Below are 376 nucleotides of genomic sequence, written 5' to 3' on the forward strand. Positions count from 1 at the left end.
GGCGCGGGGAAGGACAGAGACTTGTATGGGCTCATAAGGGCAGGAGGGCTTTTGCAACACTCACCCAGAGCGAGCGAGGGGTGGCCTTGCCCCCACTGGACAGGGCGACGCGAGGAGGGTGCTGACGGCGACTCCACGAAGCCACAGGCCCGAGTGAAGGAATGTGGCATCTGAAGAAACCATCCGGGGCATTCCATGACAACATTTCCGGCTAAATAGCGGTAAAGCGCTGACGTGGGAGCGTGAAAGGTGTGTACGAGGAAGAGAGTGAGAGGGAATCAGGGTGACAGCCGGGCCTGTTAATTAATGTGGCTAAGAAATGATTGAATGGAAGGATGGGTGACGCAGAGAACACTAAGGTTTAGGCTAGAGTAGA

Source organism: Penaeus monodon, chromosome 33, assembly GCF_015228065.2.
Source record: "Penaeus monodon isolate SGIC_2016 chromosome 33, NSTDA_Pmon_1, whole genome shotgun sequence".
NCBI classification, from domain to species: domain Eukaryota; kingdom Metazoa; phylum Arthropoda; class Malacostraca; order Decapoda; family Penaeidae; genus Penaeus; species Penaeus monodon.